Source organism: Pimephales promelas, chromosome 15 (genome assembly GCF_988280905.1).
Source record: "Pimephales promelas chromosome 15, fPimPro1.hap1.1, whole genome shotgun sequence".
In the NCBI taxonomy this organism is placed as follows: domain Eukaryota; kingdom Metazoa; phylum Chordata; class Actinopteri; order Cypriniformes; family Leuciscidae; genus Pimephales; species Pimephales promelas.
In genome coordinates, this window is record NC_142783.1 from 5,023,352 (window position 1) to 5,034,781 (window position 11,430).

The following is an 11,430-nucleotide window of genomic DNA, read 5'->3' on the forward strand; positions in this document are numbered from 1 at the left end:
AGATTGGAGAAACGTAATTTTTCGCCCAAAAAAAAAACGTAAGGGGTACCACTGTCGTTTTTTTTTCGGGACGAATTTTTGAGTTTCGATATCTCAGCTCTGGAAGGGGCTAGAGCCTCCATTTTTGCACTCAGGTCTAAGTCTCATGGCCCTCTATCAGAATTTTGGGAAGATTGGAGAAACTTAATTTTTCGCCCCAAAAAAAAAAAACGTAAGGGGTACCACTGTCGTTTTTTTTTCGGGCCGAATTTTTGAGTTTCGATATCTCAGCTCTGGAAGGGGCTAGAGCCTCCATTTTTGCACTCAGGTCTAAGTCTCATGGCCCTCTATCAGAATTTGGGAAGATTGGAGAAACTTAATTTTTCACCCCAAAAAAAAAAAACCGTAAAGTGTACCACTGTCGTTTTTTTTTCGGGCCGAATTTTTGAGTTTCGATATCTCAGCTCTGGAAGGGGCTAGAGCCTCCATTTTTGCACTCAGGTCTAAGTCTCATGGCCCTCTATCAGAATTTGGGAAGATTGGAGAAACTTAATTTTTCGCCCAAAAAAAAACGTAAGGGGTACCACTGTCGTTTTTTTTTTTCGGGCCGAATTTTTGAGTTTCGATATCTCAGCTCTGGAAGGGGCTAGAGCATCCATTTTTGCACTCAGATCTAAGTCTCATGGCCCTCTATCAGAATTTGGGAAGATTGGAGAAACTTAATTTTTCGCCCAAAAAAAACCCGTAAGGGGTACCACTGTCGTTTTTTTTTCGGGCCGAATTTTTGAGTTTCGATATCTCAGCTCTGGAAGGGGCTAGAGCCTCCATTTTTGCACTCAGGTCTAAGTCTCATGGCCCTCTATCAGAATCCAGAGTTTGGGGAAGATTGGAGAAACTTAATTTTTCGCCCCAAAAAAAAACGTAAGGGAATTTGGGAAGATTGGAGAAACTTAATTTTTTGCCCAAAAAAAACCCGTAAGGGGTACCACTGTCGTTTTTTTTCGGGCCGAATTTTTGAGTTTCGATATCTCAGCTCTTGAAGGGGCTAGAGCCTCCATTTTTGCACTCAGGTCTAAGTCTCATGGCCCTCTATCAGAATCCAGAGTTTTGGGAAGATTGGAGAAACTTAATTTTTCGCCCCCCAAAAAAAAAACGTAAGGGGTACCACTGTCGTTTTTTTTTCGGGCCGAATTTTTGAGTTTCGATATCTCAGCTCTGGAAGGGGCTAGAGCCTCCATTTTTGCACTCAGGTCTAAGTCTCATGGCCCTCTATCAGAATTTGGGAGGATTGGAGAAACTAAATTTTTCGCCCAAAAAAAAAAACGTAAGGGATACCACTGTCGTTTTTTTTCGGGCCGAATTTTTGAGTTTCTATATCTTAGCTCTGGAAGGGGCTAGAGCCTCCATTTTTGCGCTCAGGTCTAAGTCTCATGGCCGTCATTAGCCCTGATTGTCTCATGTGGTCATATCTTGTTCCTTAAAAGAGGCCAAGTTTGCATTTGAGGACTGGATCTTAAAGTACAGCCACTCCTCAGATGTGGACACTCATTTTTTCTGTGAGGATGACAGTTGATTTTGTTGTGCTGCAAACCGCACAACCTGGAAGCAAACAAAACCATGAATAATTAGCATCATACAAGTTTTATATCTACAGTACATAGATAATAAAATCTACTGAACAGGGCCAAAATTTAATCAAAGTATTTAATAAACTGTTTACAATCTCCACACTATGCCCGACAAATACATGAAAAGCAGGCAAAATGAGAAAAATGTTCTACTCTTTCAATAGATAATTATATGACAACTATTGATAACTAACAGTATCATAGAGCAATTTAATGGTGTAAATGTTTTAAATTATGGCACATTTAAAGAATTAGTTCACTTCAGAATTAAAATGCCCCGATAATTTACCCACCCTTTATTTCTTCAGTCAAAAAGAAATTAAGTTCCCTTTCGTAGTCACTTCGAGTTACGTCAGAAGTGACGGAGATTGGGGGTTTCGCAAAGAAAGCCAATCCTCTTCGAGTATTTAAAAACGAGCCAATGGCATGCAATGCCTTGGGGCTGCGGAAATTTGCATAGCGTACTCCGCCCTACTCCGTGAGTATAAAAGGAGGAAGTGAACGCAACCGCAGTATGTTTTCGCTTCGGAGCCAAGAGAACTCTTCACTCCTGAAAGCCATTCTCACTGTTCAAGACTCTTCGAGACGAGCGTCCTCTTCAGTGTTGGTGTGACGGCGGTACCCAGCGAGACTCTGCATTGCCTGCGATCTGAGCAGTGGTCTGCCAGACTTTGCGCTTCTCCCTGGTCGCCTCAGCGCTGAAAGAGTGAATTTCCTCCTCTCTTTAAGTGAGAGAGCTGCACGCGGCACGTCTTTTTAAAGACGACTCGCCCGTGTTCTTCTGGGTGCGTTCGTCTTATGTCATTCTCTGATGGTCGCGATCGCTGCTCTGTGTGTGCCTGGGCTTCAGCATGCAGAGCAGCGTTCGCGGATGTTTCATGTTCCTTCTGAATGGGAACATGAGCATCTCTACACTGTGATCGAGACTCAATGATCTGATAGTGAGAGTCCCCGTGTCCGTTACTCGTTCTGCTTCTTAAAATAGAAGCTGTTCGACTCGCGGATAGGGTGATATGACGGTGAATGTGTGACAAAAAACCCCGACGTTAGTTCCTCGGGTCACACCCACCGCTCAGTGTTCAAGCCAGTGAGCGCTGTATCGCTTCAGACGTCTGCCTCTCTGAGGTACCGTCTGTTTCGCTCGGCGCTCCAGAGAATGATGCGATGACGATCGCAGCATCACAAGGCGGGCTTGACTCCTCGGGAAGTGAGGATGCGGCCGCGTTGCCTCCCTCGGGAGCGTCGGCGTCGCCGTGTCTGATCCCGCGATGATGGCCGTGCTATCTCGGGCCTCCGTGAGCATCGGGTGGGGGTGGAACTCCGCCCTATCCCGATCTCTCGCGGCTGGATAATTGGTTTTTGGGTAACGCTGCCGCCTTACGGCCACGGCCAACCCCAATTTCCTTTTTTTTCCCCGAGTTGCATGCGGAACTGACACGCACTAAAAAAATAAATAAATAAATAAATAAAAATAATAATAATAATAAAAAAAAAAAGCGTGCTTCAGTTCCCCGCCCTTCCTCCCCTCGGCGATGCGGCTGTCTGTGGGTACGCTGGGGCTCCCCCGGTCAACCGGCGGTTGCTCTCAGATGCCCCTCCAAAGCCTATGGGTTCTCGTCGTCTATGGCGACGCGATTCTGTAGAGCGGCGTGACAGGCAGCCTCCGCCCTGCATATGATGAGCACCTACAAAGCTAGCTGCTCAGGAATGTGCACGAGGAGGGGACGGACCAAGCGAGCTGCGAGCCTGCCGCCTACCTTGCCCTTAAACGGGTCACGGAGGCGGTCGCTCGCTCCCTTGGTCAGGTGATGCCCACCGCTGTGGTCCAGGAGCATCATAATGTTCGGCGGTGCGGTCCAGGACTTTGCCCAGCACTTCTCGACCGCCTAGGAGCAGACGAAGGCGGTTTCTCTGCCCCGACGGCCAGCTGCTGCCTCCAACCAGCCGTCGGCTCAGACGCCTCCGCCAGCTCGCCGCCGAGGACGCCCCCCTGCGGCTCCCTTCCCTCCCACGCGGCCCCAGCAGCAGCCTTCAGCCGGTTCGCGTCGTGGAGGAGGCCACAGGTAAGCGTCCCCCCCCCCCCCTCAGGCCGTGTGCCCCGCTAAACGCCAGGCGAAGCGATGTCCCTGAGGCGGGCCGCTCAGTGATAGTGTCATGGTTTTTCTCAGGAGGCGGTAGCAGGGCCCCTCCTTCCCCGGTGGAGGGCCAGTGGAGAATCTTTTGTTCTAGCTAGCTCCTTGAGCTGGTTGAGGAAAAGCTGACACTGTCATTGAGCACACAGACTGGAATGAGCGCGCACGACGTCCAGTTCCGCCCCGTTCATTCCTCTCTGTCTCTGAGGGTGCGGATGGGAGCGTGTGCCGTCCCCCGACTACACCACTCCCCTCCCCCTCTATCGCCAGACCCCGGGCAGAACAGACCCCCGTGGAACGCTCTGCCTTCCCTGGTCTCTTCTGTTGGGGAACGGGGATCGACTGTGCATCCGCACAGGGTAACTACTGTGCGCATGCCGGTCTCCCTGTACCGCTGCCCCTCCGGGGGGACATCTGTGGTTCGCATGACTCCGCTGGTTCAGTTCCTGGGAGCCCAGCTAGAGCTCCCCGGCCTGTCCCGCTGCGTCATCAGAGCGATCAGATTCGGCTACGCGACTCAGTTCGCGAGGTCTCCTCCCCGCTTTAGGGGAGTTCGCTCCACGGTGGTCCGTGGCTATGCCCCGGTCACGAGAGCGGAGATTGCACCCTGCTGGCGAGGGGTGCAATCGAGACGGTCCCTCCAGCCGAGGTGAGGCCCGGGTCTACAGCCCATACTTCACTGTCCCCAGAAGACCGGTGGGTTACGGCCAATCCTGGATCTGCGCATTTTTGAGCCGTACTCTCCTTCGACTGCCGTTCAAAATGCGCACAGCCAAACGCATTTTCGAATGCGTTGGGCTTCAGGATTGGTTTGCAGCAATCGACCTGAAGGTCGCGTACTCTCATGTCTCCATATCGCCTCGACACAGACCGCTCTCGGTTTGCCTCGAGGCCAGGCATCAGTACACGGTTCTCCCTTTCGGGTTAGCTCTGTCCCCTCGCGTCTTCACGAAGATCGTCGAGGCAGCCCTTGTTCCCCTTCGCGAACACGGGGTTCGCACCCTGATTTATCTCGACGACTGGCTGTTACTGGCACACTCTCGAGAACAGGTTTGCGAACGCAGAGACCTGGTGCTCCGGCACCTAGCCCGTCTGGGCCTTCGGGTCAACCGGGGAAAGAGCAAACTTTGCCCCGTGCAGAGGATCTCTTTTCTCGGCATGGAGATAGACTCGGTCGCCATGTCCGCGCAGCTCACGAATGAGCGCGCGCACTCACTGCTGACTTGTCTTCGACAGTTCGAGGGCAAGAATGCGGTTCCACTGAAACTATTTCAGAGGCTCCTGGGGCATATGGCATCCGCGGCCGCGGCTACGCCGCTCGGTTTGCTTCATATGAGACCGCTTCAGCTGTGGCTTCGCGATCGAGTCCCGAGGTGGGCATGGCATCGCGGTTCGCTCCGAGTTCCAGTGACTCCAGCATGCCGCCGAACCTTCTTCCCGTGGTCGAACCTCAGCTTCTTACGGACCGGCGTCCATATTCAGCGAGTTTCCAGGCATCTCGTTGTCTCCACGGATGCGTCTACCACGGGTTTGGGTGCCATTTGCAATGGGCATGCAGCCGCCGGTTCCTGGACAGGACCCCAGCGCCTCATGCACATCAATTGCCTCGAGCTGCTGGCAGTACGGCTCGCCCTGCACCGCTTCAGAGCGTTGCTCTCAGGCCAGCATGTGCTTGTCCGTTCAGACAACACTACGGCAGTAGCGTACATCAACCACCAGGGGGGTCTACGCTCGCGCCGGTTGTCGCAGCTCGCCCGCCACCTCTTGATATGGAGTCAGAAGCACCTGAGGTCCCTTCGTGCAGTATACATTCCTGGAGACCGGAACCTGGCAGCCGACGAGCTGTCATGGGTCTGTCCCATCTCCGGCGAATGGCGACTCCATCCCCAGTCGGTCCAGCTGATTTGGGACCAGTTCGGGGAGGCACAGATAGATCTGTTCGCCTCTCGGGACTCATCCCACTGCGCCCGGTTTTATTCCCTGACCGACGGTTCGCTCGGCACAGATGCACTGGCGCACAGCTGGCCGTGGGGCCCACGCAAGTATGCGTTTCCCCCAGTGAGCCTCCTTGCACGGGTGTTGTGCAAGATCAAGGAGGACGAGGAGCAGGTCTTGCTGGTAGTCCCCTATTGGCCCACCAAGAAGTGGTTCTCCGAACTCATGCTCCTCGCGACAGCACCTCCTTGGCCTGTTCCTCTGAGACAAGATCTACTCACTCAGAGACGGGGCACTCCGTGGCACCCTCGTCCTGATCCTGGAGACTACACGTGTGGCTCCGGGATGGGACGGGGCAGGTTTGAGTTCGTTGCCACCTGCGGTGGCGGCAACCATCACTTCCGCTAGAGCGTCGTCCACGAGACACCTGTACGCGTTGAAGTGGAACCTCTTCGTCAGCTGGTGCTCTTCTTGCTGAGAAGACCCCCGGAGATGTTCGATCGGAGTCGTGCTTCCTTCCTGCAAGAAGGGTTGGAGCGTAGGCTGTCGCCCTCCACCCTTTGGATTTATGTCTCATGATGCAGTGAAAGGTAAGTCTATGGGAAGCATGACCTGGTCATCAGGTTCCTGAGGGGAGCGAGGGGGCTAAATCCGCCTCCCTCCCCTCCTGCCCTCTGGGGACCTCTCAGTAGACCTGGGTGCTCTGCAGAGGCCTCCCCTGGAGCCTTTGCAGTCGGTAGAGTTTTTGCCCTGGTCCTATGTAGACAGCACTCCTGATTGCATTGGTCTCCATCAGGAGAGTAAGGGACCTGCACGCACTCTCTGTTGACGAAGTGTGCCTGGAGTTCGGGCCGGCTTACTCTCACGTATTCCTGAGACCCCGGCCTGGATATATGCCCAAGGTTCCTACCACTCCCCTCCGGGACCTGGTGGTGAACCTGCAAGCGCTGCCCCTGGAGGAGGCAGACCCAGCCTTGGCACTGCTCTGTCCGGTACGTGCTCTCCGCACCTATGTCGACAGAACGCAGTGTTTCAGGACCTCAGACCAGCTCTTTGTCTGTCATGGGGGGAGCCAGAAGGGAAGGGCTCTCTCAAAGTAACGGCTGTCCCACTGGATAGTGGACGCCATCGCTTTGTCTTACCAGCAGCTAGGCCGGCCGTGCCCCCTTGGTGTGACGGCCCATTCCACTCGGAGTGTGGCCTCCTCTTGGGCTCTAGCCCATGGCGCCTCGCTAACAGACATCTGCAGAGCTGCAGGCTGGGCGACACCCAACACCTTCGCCAGATTCTATAATCTGCGAATTGAGCCGGTATCCTCTCACGTACTCGTTTCGGCCAGTTCTGGACCCGCTCAGGTGTCTTCGCTTGCTCGCCACTCCACTCCCCGGACTGGATAAGTGCGATATTCCTCAGTTCTTCCATTGAAGTCTTGAGTCCTCCAGCACCGACGATGCGGGCACCACTGCTGTTGCTCTGGATGCTGGCTAGGTGCCTCCATGCGTACGGTTCCCCCATGGTAACCGTCTCATGTGTATTATCCACTGTAAGCCTCTCTGAGCATGTGTCTTCCCTTGGCAAGCCATCTGCCACCCCTGGAGTTGAAATTTTAGCAGCCACCTGCGCTTGGTGCTCCAGTGTCTCCATATGCGTTCCTACGTGGCCATATGAGTATTCTTAAGTCCTCCCTTCGGTAGGCATCTGGTAGCATGTCCCTCCCGGGATATGTTTCCCAGTGTACCTTTGTAATCCTGTGTCAAAGTAGGATCCCTAAAAAAAAAAAAAAATAAATAAAAAAGGGAGGGGTCCAGACTTTCGCAGGGCACTGGAAGACAGCTTGAAGATGGCGTGATGGCACAGACCCCCAATCTCCGTCACTTCTGACGTAACTCGAAGTGACTACGAAAGGGAACGTCTCGGTTACGTATGTAACCCTCGTTCCCTGAGTAGGGAACGGAGACGTTACGTCTCCCTGCCACTTCTGCTGTATCGCTGGGTAGACGCCGAGTTCAGTCTTGGCTCCTCAGCGAAGACATACTGCGGTTGCGTTCACTTCCTCCTTTTATACTCACGGAGTAGGGCGGAGTACGCTATGCAAATTTCCGCAGCCCCAAGGCATTGCATGCCATTGGCTCGTTTTTAAATACTCGAAGAGGATTGGCTTTCTATGCGAAACCCCCAATCTCCGTCACTTCTGACGTAACGTCTCCGTTCCCTACTCAGGGAACGAGGGTTACATACGTAACCGAGACGTTTTTGATGAAGACATTTCAGGATTTTTCTCCATATAGTGGACTTCAATGGGGTCCAACGGTTTGAAGGTCCAAATTGCAGTTTCAATGCAGCTTGAAAGGAGCCTACAGTTCATGATCCCAGCCGAGGAGGAATAAGGGTATTATTTAGTGAAAAAATCTGTCATTTTCACAAAAAAATAAATAAAATCAATAATATATATATATATTTGATATTTGCCATTTGAAATTTTCTTCTTTAATGATGATTTTTATCAAACTTGTATATTTAAGTTCAGTAATTTCACTTAAATAACAATTAATAGGTAATTATCATTGCCATTTAAGTGAAATCACTGAACTTAAATATAAAAGCTTGATAAAAATTATCATTCTAGAAGAAAATTTCAAATGGCACTTAGAGGCTTTTGAATCTGAACTCTTCATATATATAGTACTGTGCAGAAGTCTTAGGCACACTAGTATTTTCGCCTCAAAGAAATGGTTTTAAGCCAGTTATTTATATATTTTGTTGTAGTGTCTCAGTAGGAAATATCAGTTTACATTTCCAGACATTAATTGTCCCATCAATTGTAATAATCCAATGAAATTTTTGAATGCAGAAGGATTCTACCAACAGCCAATGCTCCACACGGAGGTCGGATCTCACCATCATCGAGTGCATCTGAAATTATATGAAGAAACAGAAAAAACAGAGACTAAGACCAGAAGAACTGCAGCAACGTTTCCAAAGACGCTTGAAAAACCCTGCAAGACTAAAAACTATGTGCAATAGACTTTATTCAGAGCAGCGCCATGACGGGTATGAAAGTGAGGCTGTGAGGGATAGACTTACCGTGTTTCCAATTGCATCTGCTGTAAAAAGCTGAATAAAGCGGCTAGATTACTTACAATTTTCCACAGCTTACATTGTCGGGAGTTTTTTGTCAACTGACATTTCTTGGAAAGATATTTTTCCAGTGTTTCATGAGCAGAACAATCCGAAAACATATTAAATAACAGTACAGCCCATTGAAGAGATGCAAGTCTATCCCTCACAGCCTCGCTTTCATTCTCATTAAAAATCAAAGATGGCGCTGCCGTGAATAAGGCGTATATCTGGACAAAAGCGGTTTTAAACGTTTTAAAAGGGTACTAAACACCTATTGATTTGATTTAGTTAACTGTTAAAAGTTAATAAAAGTTAATAATAGTTAACTAATAAAAGTGAATTGATAAATAAAATCTATTTATGATTATGAAATTATTTTTGAAAACATTCTCATTTACAACATTTTTACACAAGTGCTTTTTCATAGTACTGCAGCTTTGCAGGCAGGCAGGCACTACCTTCGAGACGTTGCCGCAGTTCTTCTGGTCTTAGTCTCTGTTTTTTCTGTTTCTTCATATAATTTCAGATGCACTCGATGATGGTGAGATCCGACCTTCGTGTGGAGCATTGGCTGTTGTCAGAATCCTTGAGCATTCAAAAATTTCACTGGATTATTACAATTAATGGCACAATTAATGTCTGGAAATGTAAACTGATATTTCCTACTGAGACACTACAACAAAATATTTAAAGAACTGGCTTAAAACCATTTCTTTGAGGCGAAAATACTAGTATGCCTAAGACTTCTGCACAGTACTATATACATGTATATATATATATATATATATATATATATATATATATACACACTCACCTAAAGGATTATTAGGAACACCACACTAATACTGTGTTTGACCCCCTTTCAGCTTCAGAACTGCCTTAATTCTACGCGGCATTGATTCAACAAGGTGCTGAAAGCATTCTTTAGAAATGTTGGCCCATATTGATAGGATAGCATCTTGCAGTTGATGGAGATTTGTGGGATGCACATCCAAAGCTCTCGTTCCACCACATCCCAAAGATGCTCTATTGGGTTGAGATCTGGTGACTGTGGGGGCCATTTTAGTACAGTCAACTCATTGTCATGTTCAAGAAACCAATTTGAAATGATTCAAGCTTTGTGACATGGTGCATTATCCTGCTGGAAGTAGCCATCAGAGGATGGGGACATGGTGGCCATAATGGGATGAACATGGTCAGAAACAATGTTCAGGTAGGCCGTGGCATTTAAACGATGCCCAATTGGCACTAAGGGGCCTAAAGTGTGCCAAGAAAACATCCCCGACACCATTACACCACCACCACCAGCCTGCACAGTGGTAACAAGGCATGATGGATCCATGTTCTCATTCTGTTTACGCCAAATTCTGACTCTACCATCTGAATGTTCAACAGAAATCGAGACTCATCAGACCAGGCATTATTTTTCCAGTCTTCAACTGTCCAGTTTTGGTGAGCTCTTGCAAATTTTTGCCTCTTTTTCCTATTTGTAGTGGAGATGAGTGGTACCCGGTGGGGTCTTCTGCTGTTGTAGCCCATCCGCCTCAAGGTTGTTCGTGTTGTGGCTTCACAAATGCTTTGCTGCATACCTCGGTTGTAACGAGTGGTTATTTCAGTTAAAGCTGCTCTTCTTTCAGGTTAAATCAGTCGGCCCAGAGCCATATATTTAGAGAGTTGCGACACGCTTTGATGTCGCCGCAAGGCTGTCACGTGGTTCATGGAAGAAGCCCCAATAGTTCCAAAACAGACGCGGGCTGTCATGTTTTCTATGGACAAACAACAGCGATTGCATTATTAAATCGTAAATTTAAAACAAAAGACAACACCTTAAATAGAAGACCAAGAATCATCTATTTAAACAGACAGAGCAATTTATACAGGTACAGGCACACTCTCTTTGAGATGGAGAATCGGGCTTACGGCTGGACTGGGTTGCTCCAAGCAAGCAACACTAAGGCTAGGGTGTGTTCCTCCTCCAGACGGGCATCACACCAGAAGACAGTAGCAGGAGAATTTTTCCTTTGAATAGACAGACAAGTTATACAGGGCAAGCACACTTCTCTTCGGTATCGAACGGGAGATTGTGGCCGGAGCGGGACATGCACGTTCAACACTGAGATTTTGGGTTCAGCAAACACTGGGCGAGAATATGAACTGGGGAATACTGGCAGTTAAATATACATATACATCCACACACTGCACTTCACATCAAGTCCATTACTGTGTAACACTTCAATTCGGGCACTGCATATCCACTCTCAGTGCAATAAGGCCAGCACTCACCCAATGATCAATCCTTCCACTGTTACACCGAAACAGCACTCAGAAGATGAAGAGATGCAGATGACTTCTCACAGCATGGAGAACTTCAATACTCTTTCACACTCAGAAGAAGATCAGGATTTCAATGATGACTCAGTCCACACTCTTAAGTGAGAGTTATACTCGTGATCAATACACTTCCTTATTCAACTCACACAATGCCATTTTTTATTTACTGAATATGATCATATTGGGATTTTAGTTTTAAGGACATAATTGATTAAAAATATTACTATTTAAGACATTGACACAAAACATAAAATACTACTGCTAGATAACATGCATTATAGTCTCTGAAGAAAATCTCAACAAGA

At 48.8% G+C, this 11,430-nt stretch overlaps 1 long non-coding RNA gene across 4 annotated transcripts; it reads right to left on the reverse strand.

The window, feature by feature from the left end:
• Positions 1-1,183: 1,183 nt before the first annotated feature.
• On the reverse strand, positions 1,184-11,430 carry LOC120481311 (uncharacterized). Of its 4 annotated transcripts, none has more exons than XR_016146628.1 (3): positions 10,715-11,430; positions 9,609-10,560; positions 1,184-1,578 (listed from the first exon to the last, which is right to left on the reverse strand). It is a non-coding gene; the product is annotated as an uncharacterized LOC120481311 (long non-coding RNA). The 4 variants fall into 4 exon arrangements; XR_016146629.1 differs by lacking the exon at positions 1,184-1,578 and adding an exon at positions 7,852-8,028; XR_016146630.1 differs by lacking the exon at positions 1,184-1,578 and adding an exon at positions 8,283-8,587.